Here is a 17,902-nt window from a genome sequence, read left to right on the forward strand (position 1 = left end):
GAGATGTCAGATGCTTGGTGTTTGTTGAGTAGCATTTTTGAGGCTTAGGACCAAGTCTCTTGACTCCTTCGTATGTTCATTCACTTAACACACACTCAGATGCACATTAAATAGTGGATATTCTTCTGGCCTTGGAGATTGGCTATTTCCCCAGTTGCAGCTCTTTCTCTTAAAGATGAATTGAATCTTAGGGCTAGAAAGGGTCTTTAAAGATCATAAGATCCCTTCATCTTCAGTTCTAGTATCTACAATAGTAGTCACCACTAAAGGTTAATGTAAATGCTGAATTTTATTTATTTTTTTAATTTAATTTAATTTTTTTATTATTAGTTACATTTTATTAACTCTGTATCCTGGCTGTATCCCGCTCCCTTATTCCCTCCCAATCCCACCTTCCCTCCTTCATCTCCTCCCTGCCCCTTTCCAAGCCCACTGCTTGGGGAGGACCTCCTCCCCTTTCATCTGACCCTGTTTTATCAGGTATCTTCAGGACTGGGCTGCAAAGTCCTCCTCTGTGTCTAGCAGGACTGCTCCTCCCTTGGGGGGTGGGGAGGTCAAAGAGCCTGCCATTGAGTTCCTGTCAGAAATAGTCCCTGTTCCCCTTACTATGGGAAACCAATTAGTTACTGAGCTACCACAGGCTTCATTCGAGCAGAGATCCTAGGTTATATCTATACATGGTCCTTGGTGGAGTGTCAGTCTCAGAAAAGACCCCTGTGCCCAGATATACTTGGTCCTTGTGGAGTTCCTATTCTTTCCATGTAATGCTGAGTTTTAAATGTATATTCTTCATTCCATTTTAAGGTAATTAACCAGAACAGTAATAAGAAGAAGCTACAGGAATGCTCTTGGTGTTCTTTATGTATTAGTAGCTCCTTGGTAATCCATGTGTGGAAGGAATTAGCTCCAACAAAGGCATTTTGATTGACAGTGAGTCCAGATAAATGTTTCTCATTGGTATTAAAGCCGACATGGGATCTGGATTACTTGAGAGAATATGAACACACTATACAGCGTTCTGTGTAGAACCTAAAATGAGTAGAGGGTAGTCACAAGGACATCTACCAGATATACAGCAAGGACATCTTTAGATGTGGCACCTCCTAACTGATATGATAACAGCTAGCTGTGTATGAGAAGCTGTACAGTCGCAGGACAGCTTTCCCAAACAAGTTCTCTTCAAAAGTAGAAGATTCTGGAGGGGGTTTGTGCTTCTGGGAGAGATGGGGCAGAGAGGTCTCACTGAAGAAGTGGCAGTGGAGCTTGGTGGTTTCAACACTTGCCTAGCCTGCATGTGGCCTTAAGTCCCCAGAACTGGAAACAAATCTAAACCCACAAGGCTAATGAAAAGTTTCCGAGGCTTTGGGCTGGAGGAATAGCGCAGAGCGGAGTGGTTGCTTGGTTGATAATGCCCTCACTGTTGTGCCCAAATGCCTGACAAAAAGTAAATTAAGGGAGGAAGTATGTAGTCGGAGGGTCCCAGGGCATCGTGGTGGGGAAAGGATGGCAGCTGGAGCGGGGGCACCTGGTCCCATGGCGTGTACAGGAAGCAGAGATGGCCGGACAGTGCTGCTCGGCTCACATTCTCACTGCTACGTGGTCCTGACCAGGCCTTCGGGGTTGTGCTGCCCCCACTTAGGCTGCAACTTCAGTGAGCCTAATCCAGACGATCCCTCACAGACACGCCCGGATGCTTGATGTTGTATTTATTTTTTGGTAATTATCTATCCTGTCAAGTTGATAATCAGTAGTAACTGTCATGTGTAGCTTCTGTTAGAGCACTCCGAGGGAGGGCTGGGGGGGGGCATTTTCTCCAGTCTTGTGCTTGTAATCTGGTGTTTGTGCAGGCAAATGCAAGAAATACAAAATGAAAACCAAGTCTAGCAACATATTTGGTGAATTGAGGCAGGACCAGCCTGGGCTACATAGTCAGCCCCTTCTTTTCTACACACATACACACACACACACACACACACACACACACACACACACACACACACACACAAACACACACACACACACACAGAGAGAGAGAGAGAGAGAGAGAGAGAGAGAGAGAGAGAATTCTGAATCAAAGGATTAACATTTATTCAACTTTGCTGTCTTACTAGAGGGATAGTTCCTGGTAAGGAACTAGGAGTGAATACTTACCATCAGCATTTATAAAAGAAGAGAGAGAGAGAGAGATGAAAGATGCCTCAAAACCAGACATATCTAACAAAAATTATTTTGTAGAAACAAATGGTTGCTTCTAGACTGAAAACCTGTCACATTTCATGTTAGCCTAATATGTCTTTATAGCAACAGAACACCTGACAAGTGACAAATGATTAACATGTCCAAAAAAGCGTGCCAAAACCCATTTAGGGAGCATCCTCCACAGGGAGGGGTGCATAGTGACCCTGAGAGAATTGCCCTGTATGTGTGTGTGGCACATCTGTGTTATATGTTTTATAATGTACCCATATACACACACTTGTATACATGTATATATGCATACAGATATAATATTTGAAAGGCATGGGCATGGCAGGTTGGCATCATTTTTCTTACCACGGACATACACAGAGAATGTCTAGTTTCTCTATTCTAGATCATTTCTTTTGTTTTTCTACTGAAAGTTCTGTTTTCTAGAGCCCCGTTCCCCCAAGCCAGGCTCTCCCTTTCCATCAGCACACACAGAGACCACTCCTTTCCCTCACTCCAGCTTCCAGAAAACAGAGGCTCACTGCTTATGCTGAAATTTTGATAACCTAACTGGCAGAACAGTTATTCAAATTTTAAGCTTCTGAATGCAGCAAGATCAACCTGGACGATCCACATAAATAATTTTGACACGATAAGTATGCGAGGAGAGCGATGATAACTGATAAGTGAAGCAATTACCTTGCTTTTTTGGATTATATTAAATGAAGATTCTGATAGAGTAATGAAAAGAGACAAAGCAGACAAAAAGGCGGCTGCAGAGCTTTTGGGCACCGTGTTATCTCTATTATACCATATTGAAATAGAGACGCTCACCAATCATGCACTTCTGTGTAACTTCTGGCTTCTAACAGTGAACAATGAATAAATTGTCACAAGGCAGCAGCTGATAAATTAGGATTGGCAGTGTTCTTTAAAAGGCATAAATAAACTTACTAGTCACCCCTTTCCCCTGTAAAGCAGCTTTTGGGGCCTCCAGGGGTAGGTGGGTGGAATCCATGACAGCAATGCTCTCTCGTTTTCCTTGTCCCCAGTCCAGTCCTGGTTCTGTAGTGATTCGACTGAGTGAGTAAAGGCCTTGCTCTACCTTCGTCATCCAAATTCTACCAATTGGGACTTGGAACGTGGCTTGACTGTCTGTCTGTAATTCACAGTATCCAGTTACTTCAGAAAGTTTGCTTTCAGTAAACAACAGGTACCCAATCCAAAGGTCTGAGCTTTCTCTGTGATTCCAGTATACACCTGAAGTACCAAGCTTAGGAAAAAAGCAGAAAGGAAATGGGTTGGAAAGATTCAGTGTCCCTCGGTTTGCCTCTTTGAAGTCTCTTGTTTTTGTTGTTATTGGTTATAAACTTTGTGTTGAACTTGAAACTCCCATTGGATGACGCTGACTGCTCAGTGATTCCTGAGCTTCTTACCTGCTTCTGCCTCCCCAGTGCTAGGAGGGCAAGATGCTGCCACACCAAGCCTTTATGTGGCTTTTGTAGAATGAACCCAGGTCCTCAAGCTTCGGGGAAAGTACTTTAATGGCCAAACCATCTCCCCAGTTCTCAAAAGTTTCTTACAATCACAAACACCTTAATGATTGCCTAGTCCAGAGGAGAATATACCACCACAGACCGCTTAAATTATAGAAAGCATTGAGTGAGCAAATGAAGTTTTCTAATTGGAATCATTCCAACTCAATCACTTAGAAAAGTCTATCTATACAGCAGGCTTGCAGGCTCAGCGGTAACTTGCCTTTCTTTCTTTCTTTCTTTCTTTCTTTCTTTCTTTCTTTCTTTCTTTCTTTCTTTCTTTCTTTCTTTCTTTCTTTCTCTCTCTCTCTCTCTCTCTCTCTCTCTCTCTCTCTCTCTCTCTCTTTCTTTCTTTCTTTCTTTCTTTCTTTCTTTCTTTCTTTCTTTCTTTCTTACTGATGTTCCGTGATGTGAGGAGGTGGGACTGAGGAAGCAATTCCAATCTATCTATTGTATTTGGAATCCCAGCACTGAGTGCCAAAGCCAATTGTGTTAGCCTGCTGCCCACCATAGAAACAAGGAGGGCAGTTGCAATGCCGACACTGGAGGGCAGACTTCAAGATTCTAGGTTCCTGTTTACGTGGGCTTAAATTGGCTGTACTCGGAAGGAATGCAGCATCTGTGAAATGGGAGTAAATGGCTTAAAGCAACCAGACGGCACTGGGCAGATGTTATTACTGACCTGACTTTAGGCAATATATGTCAAGGTTCAGAGGTAACACTGCCAGTGCTGCCTTTGGTTTTCTCCACAAGGCTGGAGTTTCAGGCCAATGGGGGTAACGGCAAGATGGGCCAACTTAGTTCCATAAGCAAAGAACACAGGAACAAACATCGCTATTAGTCTGTTCTGGCACGCATGATCATTTATCTAGTCTCTCATTAAAAACACAAAAAGCAAGCCATTCACATGGCCACTTTTCAAAATGAAAGGGCCAATAAAGTTATTAAAAGCAAATCACATTTGATGAAATTATTATCATTACAGGGTTTAAAACAACATTTGTTCTGTTTATAAAGCCCCAGTCTTACTGCATGGGTAAAGAATTTGCCTTTAAAGAGAAGAAAAACAACAACAGGGAAATGGAGCCCAGTGCCCACACCAAGGACCAGATTCTTGCTTGTTTTTGTGTGAGTTCTTTTACAACAGCCCACACTGCCATTGCTCAAGCCTCCAGACCACCAGTTACACAAGTTAACAACAGTTGTGCCCAGAACCTCGAGATGGGGAGGGGAGACGAAGGAGGAGAAAAGGAGATGGTGACGGCAGTGATATCATCAGAGTCCGCACTTGTACTGTCTTAGAGATTGTGCCACTTTTTGCACATATGAAGCCAGTTCAAGCTGATTTTGTATAATTTATCTACCTTGGTTTTTTTTTTTTTAAATTGAATTGTTTCTTCCTGTAATTAAAAAAAAGAATGGTGGCTGTTACTTAGAATAAAAGCAAATGCTATTTGTTAATTTTTTTGTTGTATTCTTCTTTTTTTCTCCCCCCCACTTTGGTTTTTCGGGATAGGCTTTCTCTGTGTAGCCTTGGCTGTCCTGGACTTGCTTTATAGATCAGGCTGAGCTCGAACTCATAGAGATCTGCCAGCCTCTGCTTCCCTGAGTGCGGGGATTACAAATGTGTGCCGCTATGCCCGGCTTTTTGTTGTAGTCTTTATTATCAGAATTAACAAATGAAGTCTTTAAAAAGCTTTAATTAATTCTTTATGAATTAATAAAGTAATTTTATTAATTTTTCTGGCCACCCCCTCATGACCACCCCAGCTTTATCTACCTTCCTCCCAATTTGAGAAATCAGCAACCTTAAAGTTTATTTGCCTATGACTGGCTATAACTGGAAAGGCATGTATCAGAAGTTTCTGCTGGAACACCTCAATTGCCATGATTGGTCAAAAGCAGAAGTGCAAAGTCCCCCAAAGGTTTCCTCTGTTCACAGATGCTCATCGCATAACCTTACTGTGCTGGCTAATTTTATGTCAATTTGACACAGGTTAAACTCATCTGAGAGGAGGAAACCCCAATTGAAAAAAAAAAAGAGCCTCAATAAGATTGGGCTGTAGGCAGGCCTGTAGACCATTTTTTAAATTAACTTATTCATTTTACATCCTGATTGTAGCCTCCTCCGTTGTCTACTCCTGATCTCACCCCCCCGTCTTTCCCTATATCTTTGTCCCCTAGTCCCCTAGTCCTGAGAAAGGGGGTCCTCCCTTACCAACTCATCCCAGACTATCAAGTCTCTTCAAGACTGCCTGCATTCTCTCTCTCTTTTTAAAATTTATTTATTTTTAAATAAATTGCAGTTTATTCTCTCTGTATCCCAGCTGTAGCCCCCTCCCTCACCCTTCCTAATCCCACCCACCCTCTCTCATCTCTTTCCATGCCTCTCCCCACTGATAGGGAAGGTCCTCCTCCCCTTCCATCTGACCCTAGCCTATCAGGTCTCATCAGGACTGGCTGCAGTGTCTTCCTCTATGGCCTGGTAAGGTTGCACCCCCTCAGGGGGAGGTGATCAAAGTGCCGGCCACTGAGTTCACGCCAGAGACAGACCCTGTTCCCATTACTAGGGTACCCACTTAGAGACTGAGCTGCTATGGGCTACAGCTGTGCAGGGGTTCTAGGTTATCTCCACGCATGGTCCTTGGTTGGAGTATCAGTCTCAGAAAAGACCCCAGGGCCCAGAGTATTTGGTTCTGCTGCTCTCCTTGTGGAGCTTCTGTACCCTCCAGGTCTTTCTATCCCCCCTTTCTTTCATAATATTCCTTGCACTCTGCCCAAATTTGGCTATGAGTCTCAGAATCTTCTTTGATACCTTGCTGGGTGGAGTCTCAGAGGCCCTCTGTGGTAGGCTCCTGTCCTGTTCCCTGTGTTCTCCCTCTTCCGATGTCCATCCCATTTGCCTTTCTGAGTGAGGATTGATCATCTTACCCAAGGTCTTCCTTCTTGCTTAGCTTCTTTAGGTGTACAGATTTTAGTATTATTATCCTATATTATATGTCTAATATCCACTTATAAGTGAGTATATACCATGTGTGTCTTTCTGCTTCTGTGATAACTCATTCAGGATGATCTTTTAGTGCCGACCATTTGCCTGAAATTTTCATGATTTCCTTGTTTTTAATTGCTGAGTAGTATTCTATTGTGTAAATGTATCACAATTTCTGTATCCATTCCTCAGCTGAGGGTTATCTGGGTTGTTTCCATCTTATGACTATTACAAATAAAGCTGCTATGAACATGGTTGAGCAAATGTCCTTGTTGTATACCTGAGCATACTTTGGATGTATGTCTATGAGTGGTATAGCTGGATCTTGAGGAAGCACTATTCCTAATTGTTTGAGAAAGCAACAGATTGATTTCCAAAGTGATTATACAAGTTCACATTCCCACTAGCAATGGAGGAGGGTTCCTCTTTCTCCACATCCTGTCCAGCATGTGCTGTCACTTGAGTTTTTTATCTTAGTCATTCGGATGAGTGTAAGGTGAAATCTCAGGGTTGTTTTGATTTGCATTTCCCTGATGACTAAGGAAGTTGAGCATTTCTTTAAGTGTTTCTCTGCCATTCAATATTCCTCTATTGAGGATTCTCTGTTTAGCTCTGTACCCCATTTTTTATTGGATTATTTGGTTTGTTGGTGATTAACTTCTTAAGTTCTTTATATATTCTGGATATTAACCATCTGCCAGAAGAAAAATGCAAATAGATCCGTATTTATCACCCTGCACAAAGTGGAACAAAGACCTCAATATAAAACCAGACACACTAAACCTGTTAGAAGAAAAAGTGGGGAAGAGCCTTAAACTCATTGGCATAGGAAACAACTTCCTGAACAGAACACCAACAGCACAGGCTCTAAGATCAACAATCAATAAATGGGACCCCATGAAACTGAAAAACTTCTGTAAAACAAAGGACACTGTTGTCAAAACAAAATAACAGCCTACAGATTGGGAAAGGATCTTTACCAACCCTATATCTGACAGAGGGCTAAGTCATCAGGAAAACACAAATCAAAATGAGGCTGCATTTTCTTCCTCTGTGGCCTGGTAAGGCTGTTTCACCCCAGGGGAGGTGACTGACAAGCAGGCAACAGAGTTCATGTCAGAGATTCATGTCCCCTTACTGGGGAACCCACATGAAGACTTGAGTTGCCTATGGTCCATATCTGAGCAGGGGGTCTGGGTCCTTTCCATGCATGGTCCGTGTTTGGTGCATAAGTCTTCTGAGGCCAACCTGGGCCAGATTGGTTGGCTGTGGTGTTCTTCTTATGGAGATCCTGTCCTTTCTGGGTCCTTCTATACTCCCACTCTTCCATAAGACTCCCTGTTGCTCTGCCCAAAGTTAGACTGTGAGTCTCAGAATCTGCTTCAATCTTTTGTTAGGTGGAGTTTTTCAGAGGACGTCTATGGAAGGCTCTTGTTCTGTTCCCGATTCTCAGCCACTTCCAGTTTCTATTCTATTTGCCCTTCTGAATGAGAATTAAACATCTTCCCCAGGGTCCTCCTTGTTACTTAGCTTCTTTAAATCTGTGGACTTTAGTCTGGTTATACTGTATTATATGGCTAATATCCTCTCAAAAATGAGTATATACCACGCATGTCTTTCTGGGTCTGGGTGACCTCACTCAGGATGATCTTTTCCAGATCCATCTATTTGCCTGCAAATTTCACATTGTCCTTGTTTTTTAATAGCTGAACAGTAGTCTATTGTGTAGATATACCACAGCTTTTTCATCCATTCTTCAGTTGAAACACATCTGGGTTGTTTCCACTTTCTGGCTATTACGAATAAAGCTGCTAGGAACATAGTTGAGCAAATGTCCTTGTTGTATGGTGGAACATCTTCTGGGTATATGCCCAGGAGTGGTATATCTGGGTCATGAGGTAGAGCTGTTCTTAATTTTCTGAGAATGCACCAGATTGATTTCCAAAGTGGTTGTACAAATTTTAATTAGTGATTGGTGTTGGAGGTATGGCCCATGGTTGGTGAGGATTGTCAGTGAGGCTATGCATGGACTGAGGGTCCTGGATTCTATAAGAAACAAATAAGCCATGGAGAATGAGCCTGTAAGCAGCTCTCTGCCATTGCTTCTGCATCACATCCTGCCTCCATGTTCCTGCCCTGTTTGAGTTTCTCCCCTGACTGAGCTTCAGTGATGAACAGTGATGTGGAAATGTAAGCCAACTTACCCTTTCCTCCCCAAGTTGCTTTTGATCATGGAATTTTTATCATAGTAATATACAGACATCCATGTTGTTCTTACACTCCTCAATACACTCCAACTCAGGCATAATGAAGGGCCTCCTTGTGACTATTTTGATTGACCGCTCCATGTTCTAGTTATTAATATAACCATAAGTTTTTCATAATACAAAATCAAGTACAAACAACAGAGCTAGATTTCAGTCCCTGGAGATGTTTTCATTTGTAGCCTTTCAAAGAAACCAAGACAAGAGCAATAGCGTTGAAGCAGGCAAACTTAGGAACTTTGGAACCTTCTAATCTGTGCATTCTATTTACACTGTTATGGGAAACTCTGGATATATTTGATAAGGTTCGTACACTACCTCTTTTATACATTATAGAGAGACAACTCAAGGATCCTTGAAACAGCTCACATCCTGCTAACATCTTGTAGCATGGCACTTTTGATAACTAACTAAAAATATGGGAGAGCCATAGAAGAATGGTATTTGATCTTGCTCACCATTCAAACGACCACTGATATCTTCTTAAGAACTAAGAAAGTCTCCTGGGCTCGCCTATTGTCCCACCCAGAAATAAAGTCTGCATAAAATCTAGATAGTATTCTGAAATAGTCCACGATTCAATTTAAAAAAAAAATCACTTCTGTGTTATATCCTTTTTGAACACTTTATTTTAATGAGGAATAAGTGAAAGTGTCTCAAACCTATTTTTAGGCCTCTGGCTACTACTGAATGAGAATATCCTGAAATTTAAGCTTGGGTACTCACCACATACAATGGGGTCTCTTCCCCACCGAGCTCTTCAGCAGTGCTTTTGTCATCTTTGCCATGTTGAGGTCTGCAGAAATGCCTGAGTGACTAGAACACAGGGATCTAGAAGAGATGGATTCAATTGCTCCTACTCAGGAGAGTGTGACAATAGGCATATTCTCTGGCCAAATCCCTCAGGGTCCGTATTCCTAGTTGTTGCTGTCAGAGCACACTATTACTAATACTACTATTATTATTTTGCTACTATTTATTAAAAAAGTCTGTGAACGGTTGTCTTCTTCTCACACTTGGTTTTGTGAAAATGACCTTTTCATTCTCTGTATGTGTCTTCCTCTAGTTCTTTACTGTTTTTCAGCCAAATGTGTATGATATCTTTTCTCTGAGCCAGGAACCAAGTACTTGTTGGTAAAGCCGCATGAAAGCCTAGCTCACATGATGGATCCCTTTCCCAGATTCTCGAGCAAGAACTGCAGTGCATCTAGGTCTTCTATTAGCGCCACCATGTTTATAACATGGCACATAATTAGCTAGGACTGGTTCTTTCCCTTACTTCAAGCTGGGATTTTCCTGAAAATACTGAATGGATCTTGATTCTCATTATGTCTGCATAGCTGAAGATGTGCATATTACAGTGTAGCAGCCCCGTCAGATGGTACTTGTGCCTATGGTAGACTGATTATAGATATCCTCATGACTTCCCACCTCTCTGCAGCCACGGCCTTTGCCACACGGGCTTAGAGCTCCTTCCAACAGGTGTAGACTTATTTCTGCACCCCTAGACTCAGGGCTGGCTTTGAACTTGGCCAATTCAACATGACTATGCCTAAGGAAGAGCATGCTGGCAGAGTTCATCATGAGAGACTGCTAGAAACCCATGGCTTGATCATCTTTATTTCCCCAGATAAGAGCCTACATGTATGAGAAACAAGTTTTCAACATGTGCCCTGTTTACCAGCTGAGTCCATAGAAGCAAGCCTGCTGAAATAAGTAAGATAGACTTAGCCTCGCCTCGGCCAGCCAACTAGTCAATTTGACATAAACCTATGAAAAAGGAAGTACTTATAGTTTCGAATCACTGAGTTTCTGTGATTAATTACCAGACATAGATGATTTAGTTGTTGCGGTTGCAGCTTAGTTGCTAGATTGCTTCCTATGCACAAGAGCCTAGATTTGATCCCTAGTCCTGCATCAAGCAAACGTAGTATATCCACCTGTCAACCTAATATTTAGAAGCAGGAGGATCAGGAGCTCAAGGTCATCCTTGGCTATGTAGCAACTTCAGGGTGAGCTGGATTACATGAAACCAGGTATTTTTTTTTTTTAATGTATAACTATTCTTCTTTTGTTTCTTTTCTCTTTTTCTTATCCTCTCACTCAAACAAACAAAAGGCTGTGCATCCTACTAATTTACACACTTAACGTTTTGTATAGGAAACAGAGTACACTATTCATCTTTCCATGTTTCTTTGGCAACTCCTGCCCTGGTAAAGATTATGAGCTCACTGAATGCTGGGGCTGCAAATGACCTGTTGTTCGTCTTGTCAATATCCTCAAGTTTCTTGAAAACAGAAATGGAATTAAGAGAATTAGTATAATTTATGCAAGGTCCCCAAGGGAGGCATGAAGTACACACTCAAGCCAGCCGGCTTTGCTGTGGTACCCCTAGGGCCTCCATAGCCACAGGCTTCTTACCTCAGCCAAACTTTAATCACTAAAGCTTTTCACTTATTTTTTTTTAAGGTACAGTTGGCATAAAATGTTCACGAACACAGGTCCAGCTTAATGAGGAATGATATGAGCACCCAAGAAGATGTTATCTAATCACTTCAATTACTAAGAAATTCAGTGGATGCACTTTCTTCTGCCCTATTTATAATGATTTTGGACCCTCGCTGTGAGCTATTCTGATGCCAAGACTTCCCCAAGCAGGCAGATAGAGCTATGCACATTCATAGCCCCTCATCTTGAAGCTCATTTGCTCCTCAGCTTGAATGGTTATAAGTTTTGGTTGGAGGGTATGATGATTCCCAAGACTTATTTGTGGGATGAACTTTATTTGCAGTATCGTGCGATGTGTGGTGTACCAAAACCAATCCGAGCACAGGCCCGAGAGCTCTTCCATAACATAATTTCAGCAGAAGATGATGTAAATTTTCTTTGCTGAGTAGTTAAGAGGGGTGCGGATGAAAAGGAAAATGCTGAGAGAGGGAGTGAAAACATCTGAATGCTGATAACTGCATTCCCAGGATGAGTCAATAGTTAAGACACTGATATGTACCCCAGTGAAAATTTATAGTGGTCAGCAGCAATGAAGGAAACGCTTTGGCGTTAATAGTCTTTTAATCAAAAATCAACGTATCTCATGGCAAAGAAAAATTAACTATTTTGTTAATTACTATAATTATCTCCCCCCACGCTTATTTTGACAGCCATGTCAGTGGTGGAAAACAATCTCCTTAAATTGCCTCTTGCCTCTCATGAATCACAAATTCACACGGTTTCGACAAATGTCTATACTCTATCCTTTACACCAGCTTTGGGGCCTTTTGTGACCTGACTCTTCAGAATGTCTTGGTGACTTAAAAAAGAGAAGGGCAGAGGTACAGTGAGGGGGAGAGAGAGAGAGAGAGAGAGAGAGAGAGAGAGAGAGAGAATGAGAGAGAGGAAAGGAAGAGGGGCAGGGGAAAAGGGAGGGAAACCTTTTTCTAGAAAGGATTATGTGGAGCTATACTAGCCATAAGGTGGCTTCCCAGTCCAAATAAGTCTCATTTTTCTCTTTTCTTTTCTGTCCATTCAGAGAAGATTCTAGCACCCTTGTAAAAAAAATGTCTGGGTGGGAAAAAAATGGTGATAGGGTAGGAATAAGAGAATGAGGGAGTGAGGATGGGTTTGTTCAAAACACATTATAGGCATGTGTGGATATTAAATAAAATGTTTAAAAATCAACAAAACAAAACCTCCCTGATGCCAGGTGTGGTAGCATGTGCTTGCAATCCTAGAACTGGAAGCAGGGACAGGCAGGTCCCTGGGCTCCCTGGATAGCCATTGTAGCCTAATTGGTGATCCCCAGGCCAATGAGACACCCTGCCTCAAAGAAGTAGATGATGTTCCCCACAGTGACACCCATGATTGTTCTCTGGCCTCCACATGCACGCATGAGCATGCTCCTCAGCCCCCCAACACTCCCCTCCCCACTACAGAGAAGAAACTGAATGAGCTAGGATAAGAGGAGAAGGATCCAGGAGTTCTGCCTGAGCAAAAGGGAAAGCTATTAATTGCCAGCTCGAACATTTTAGTTTCTGGGTAGGCGTGAGTCTAAAGGGTTGCGTGAAGAATTTCCCGAAGCTCAGATGCTTCACTAAAATGCTGAGACGTAGTCTTATTCCACCCAGCTCCATGAAACAGGTGGAACAAAAGTGAGCACCAACTTTAACTGCCCCTGTGTCACATGATGGATCTAATGCAAGCAGACATGCATGTCCCTCATGCAAGCAGACATCCATGTAACAGTTCCTGGGACCTACTATGCGCTGGGCATGGTAGATTTGGGGAGAGGCAGGCTTTGTCTTCCTGCAGCCTCAGTTGGTAACACACTTCAGAAGCAAACTCATACGCAGAAAAGTCTAGAACATTAGAACTTTTAAAAATCTTTAGTTCATATTTGGCTCGTTTTAAAAAACTCATTTCTACATTTCACTTACTAGTTCTAGGCATATCAAAATGCCTTAGGTCGGAAACCTTTGCTTTGGAGACATTACCACAAGAAGCTTAAAGCTGAACACGTACTGCCATAAAGTGTTAATATAAGTAGATACACCACGTCGATGTTGGGGAGTGGGGGCCGGAGAATCTGAAAGTTTGGCTTCAAGAAGTGACCCCTATACTCCTTTGAAAAGTTTAATTTTGTTTGTACTTTGCCTGCACACAGGTATCTGCCTCACATGCACGCAGTGAGTGCCCGTGGAAGCCTGAAGAGGGCATCAAATTCCCTGGAACTGGAGCTAGAGATGGTTGTGAGCTGTGTCGGAAAAGCAACTCAGGTCCTCTGAAGAGCACCAAATTCTTTTCCATGTTGGCAGCCTCTCCAGCCCTTGTATAGATCTTGATGTTAGTATGTGCCATGGAGAAAGAGGAGTAGCTCTATGAGTTCTCCACAGAATGTCCATCCTGATGGAGACGCTCTAGACATAAGAACATTAGGATCAGGGTCTTTCGAGGGACCCTCCATACTCTGGCAAGCTAAGGGGGGGACTGGAGGTGGAGCACTTGGCTTGTTCGTGCTGCCAAGTCAGTCAGTTCCTCTGGCTGATTCAGCTGGAGGTGTGATGGCCATTTGTCCTGTTCTGTGGTTAGCTTTCACATCTCTTATTACTACTGATGTTATAGATGCTTGAGCAAAAAAAAAAAAAATTTCCTTCTCCCTAGTAGCTCAAAGCAAAGTGGTTGTTAAAAGAAAAAAAGAAACTTTCAAATTTCCCAACACAGAGAAAAGGTGATAAAGTCTGATCCTTGACAAATACATTGGCATTTTTAGCTGAAGGAGTCTTGTTTTCTAAGGAAGAATTTTTTGTTGTTGTTGCTCTTTCTAAGTAGGTCTGTAAAAGATTGAAAAGGTAGGTTATTTTCAGTTAAATTTTCCTTGGCTTTTTTTAAAAAGAGATTTTTCTTGCACATTTTGCACATTTTATACATTTTACATTTAATACACTCACGAAGGCAGTTCTGGCTTATCTATGAGTAACTAGGCTCTACCTTGGCTGAGACATTCCTAAATCCATCTATTTTAAGAATTTTAAAGTACCTCTTATCATTTCAGAATTCAGATTTGAAGTCTGTGAAAGGAAGAGAGAACTTCATTCTTGGCCTCGGTCCCATCCCAAACAATATGAGGTTGAGAGGGAAGTTCAGAGAATGGGTTTAGGATGGGTATAGATTTTATTTTAAAACTACTTACATTTGCTCACCTTTCCTTCTTCGTGAGCAAGCAAATGGTGGTTTTGCAACAATCGTCTTCCGCTAAGGACACATCCATTTTGGAAGGAACACTCAGCTCTTACCGGGTCTCTTTTAATAAAAGTAAAACTATATCTCACTTGTTTTGTAGGAAGACTAAGAGGCTTTGCTTAGAAACCCCAGTGAACAGAAAGAAATTCAGCAAAAATATGAGCCCATTTGTCTTCTGGCATCTTGGAAACTCACCCACTCAATTTGGGAAGCCGCACAGGACCGGCTGCGGCCCTGCTGCTGGTTTACAGCGCCTGGGAAACTAGCACTCGGGCCTCATCCCTGTGGAGGGAGCGTTGAGGCATTTTTTCACTCTGCTGACTTTCGCTTGTGTTCCCAGGGGGTTTTCTGGTTTCGTTTTTGTTTTCTAGAAAGCGACTCCACCGTGAGGTTCTAAAGAGCACGTGGACCTTCCTTCTTCAAGCACATTACCCCACGTGATGTTCTCGGCGTAAGGGACAGCAGACCCTCACGTCACCCAGTGCCACTCTGAGAGCAACCTCACCTGGAGATGCTGAAGAGGGAGGGCTTCTCTCTGTGTCTGTCTGTGTCTTTGTCTTTGTATCTGTCCGTCTGTGTCTTTGTGTCTGTGTGTATCTATGGCTCTGTCTGTCTGTCTGTCTCTCCCTCCTTTGTGGGTCGGCGGCCGCACCCTGCTGGCGCTCGCAGTCTGTAGATTCTGCTTCCGGGCAAAGCCACACACCCTCCTGGCCTGATCATTTCTTCCAGTTGCCCGCTTTTCTATTTCATTGCAGCTCTTCTTCTACGGGCTCTGGTTTTCAATAAAGTTTTTTAGTGAGATGTGAGAAATTGTCCTTTTGTTTCCGCCGTTGTTTGTGTGTCTCTTTGCCATTAGCACAGGGCCGTTTCAAACCATCATTTGGAAAGGTCAGTCATTTCCCTTCTATAGGCAGTTGAGCCCGACAATGGGCTAATGACACTTGGACAAGTCATATTAAAATTACATCCTGTATGATCATAAGCAGGTCTGAAGTACTAAGAGAAGAACTTAAGTAAGTGCCTTTCAGGAAAAAAAATACCACTGAAAATATTAGTTAAAATGTTAAAGTATATTAGCCAATTACACAAAATCCTTTTATATTGCCTTGCTTCATTTCAAACATGGCATGGGCTATTTTGTTTGTGAACTCAAGTGGAACAAAAAGCTACAGAATGCAATTTGTGTCAGGAACTGGACTACAGAAGGACAACTAATTCTAATTAGTACGAATTCCCCATAGGCCAGGGGGAGGCCAAGTGCAGGACCAACTGCCTAATGCTGTTTCTATCTTGCAACAGGTGGGCCAAGGCCTTCTAAAGGTTGTCATGGCAATAGCTAATGGTAGACCTTTGGCCGGACACCAGTAATTAATTGCAGGCATGTCCAGCCTTTGAATGTGATATCTTTTAATACAGTTCTGAAATAAAAGAAGCCTGGCTCTTCTAATTGGTTAAAATTCAAACAGCGGAAGGCTTTGCCAAGAACCCCTGCAGTATAATGCAAGTCCTATTTCAGCCTGTCTAACTTCGATGTTTTACCTCTTGCTACCCGAGGGATTGAAGAGAAAGGTATTCACTTGAAGTTAAGCTTCCGTCCGACGTGGACTCAAGAGCCAAACATTCACACAAGGCATCTAGGCTGTGTGTGAGGCCTTGAAGAAGCACACCTTTCCAAAATCTGACAGATCATCAAACCTGCTTATTCGGTTGCCTGCCCCTGAGTGTCACAGCCTGCTGGGCAACTATGGTTCAGGTGGTCATCTTCTTGACAGCCTATAACTTACTGAGAGAGTGGTCCCCATCTACTGCTTGGCTTGGGGATGTGGCCAAGGGCTGGGTAGAATAAGGGGGTGGCAAAAGAAGAGCTGTGCTCTGTGCCCCACAGTCTGCTGTTCGGCTGGGACCCAGGGTACCTCCTCCAGTACTTACAAGAAACTGTAAGGGAGGCCCAATTCCTGAATGGCTGGCTGCTTGGGAAATGGGGTATGGTATATTCTAAACAAAGTATCCAAGAATGGGGTAAAAAGATATGCTCCTTCTTCCCTTTAGGACTTGAAATCGTGCTATTGCACATCCTGGGACTGTAAAAAGAACAGCTACGCCGGGAATGACAGTTTCACAGAATGGCAGGCCTTATGCTAAGTATTCTGCTTTATTATTCTTTCTGCTTTAAGGAGCAGGGGACTGAAGCTTAGGGAAGTTGACTTGCCCATTGCCTGCTAGACAGTGATGGCAGAATCAGTATCAAAAACCAGGCCAGACTTAGAGAAATCTGTAAAAACAGGGGGGTTGTTTGTATTCACTTAGGGTTGAACCCAGCCCGGCCACCCTTTGTTTTCTTTTGTAGTGTTATAGTAGTTTGTATACTGTGGATTGCACCTGGGCTTCAGGAACACTAGGCAATTACCATTGGGCTACATCTCTAGCCTTCTGTTTTACTTTTTATTTTGACATAGGGTCTCATGAGATTTTACAGGCTAGACCTAACTCTATGTAGTTCTCAAAGACCTTGAACTTGCAAACTCCTGTGTTAGTGTTCCAAGTGGCTGGAATTACAGGCCCGTGCCACCTGGCCTGCCACCCATCTTCCCCTTTGAATTATTTGATTCAAAGCACGTTATATAGTCTTTGAACTTTGGTTCTGAATCCTGGCCTTTTGTTCTTGTACTAAGGCCCAATTTATTGAAATGATTTTTTTAAAGATACCTTTTATTAGATCCTTAGATTTTTACATTACAGGACTATTCCTGCATCTTCCCTTTTTGCTCAACATATATGGGTATGTAGTTATTAATTTCATTTTTTTCTAATGATAAATAAGTAACTAAACAAGGAAGGAACTGTTCTACTCCCTTACCACATGAGCCAAACCATATCCAGTGGCTTTTTTTTAATGTTTGATGTTTTAAAACAATCACATTTTAGTGAGGGAAAAAATCAGATTCGGTTCGTTCTGAGAAATAGATGTTTTTAAAGTCCTAGCTTCTAAACAAAATGCTGTTGAGTTATATATTTGTGTGGACTCACCTGTTTTCATTTGGAGTACAGCTTTTCCTGAGTAAATTCTTATAGCTTCACTGAGGGAGACTAATCTCCATAGAAGTATTCTAAGAAGAGCTCTATTCTTCAGGTGAGCCCTCAGAAACACTCATGCTTGTTATTTTCTGTGATCCAGTGAACAGGAAGTGTAAGTG

The sequence above is a fragment of the Psammomys obesus genome, unplaced genomic scaffold (assembly GCF_907164565.1).
Source record: "Psammomys obesus unplaced genomic scaffold, mPsaObe1.curated_primary_1811, whole genome shotgun sequence".
Lineage (NCBI taxonomy): Eukaryota > Metazoa > Chordata > Mammalia > Rodentia > Muridae > Psammomys > Psammomys obesus.